The sequence below is a fragment of the Mandrillus leucophaeus genome, unplaced genomic scaffold (genome assembly GCF_000951045.1).
Source record: "Mandrillus leucophaeus isolate KB7577 unplaced genomic scaffold, Mleu.le_1.0 Scaffold360, whole genome shotgun sequence".
Classification (NCBI taxonomy): Eukaryota; Metazoa; Chordata; class Mammalia; order Primates; family Cercopithecidae; genus Mandrillus; species Mandrillus leucophaeus.
In genome coordinates this window covers 2,883,171-2,883,675 of record NW_012103810.1, presented here as the reverse complement: position 1 = coordinate 2,883,675, position 505 = coordinate 2,883,171, and the positions used below count along the sequence as shown (strand labels likewise).

Sequence of the window (505 nt, the reverse complement as noted above, 5' to 3'; positions counted from 1 at the left end):
CCGCTCTCACCTTCCGCGCTCGCTCAGCTCCTCTCGGCTCCTCCTCCTCCCGATGGTGGGTGCCGCCGAGCCGGGAGTGAGGGCGCGAGTGTGTGCGAGCTACCGCTTCACTTTCTCCCTCCTGCCGCCGCCGCGCCACCAGTGCCGGGGATCCCCTCAGGACAGGGGAACTGCGAGGGAAGGGATGATGGGGGGGCGGCAGGGAGCGAGGCGACGCGGGGCGGGGGCAACGGTGGGGGGCTGAGGGGCGAGGTGCGAAGAGCTCGGATGGCCTCTGAGGCAGGAGATGGGAACTGGATGCGGAGACCAGGTTCTTCGAGGGGGCTCACGAGAGCGCGGGGCTCCGTGAAAAAGGGAATAAGAGTCCGAGGGGGAAAGCGTCTATGGAGGAGGACGGCGGAGCCTGCGAGGGAGGCGCAATGGGCGAGCGAGGGGGCGGGAGCGTGTGGGGGAAGCCGTGAGGGGGCGTCTACTGTGCAGCCGCCACCTTCGGCTCCGGCTGCAG

At 69.9% G+C, this 505-nt stretch overlaps 1 protein-coding gene across 1 annotated transcript in view; it reads right to left on the bottom strand.

Moving 5' to 3' along the window:
• PAK1 (p21 protein (Cdc42/Rac)-activated kinase 1) overlaps positions 1–505 on the bottom strand; it is a 154,083-nt gene extending 153,578 nt beyond the window's left edge. Inside the window, exon 1 of the mRNA XM_011989734.1 lies at positions 11–505. The gene's annotated coding sequence lies outside the window, so the exon portion shown is untranslated. The remainder of the gene's footprint in view (positions 1–10) is intronic.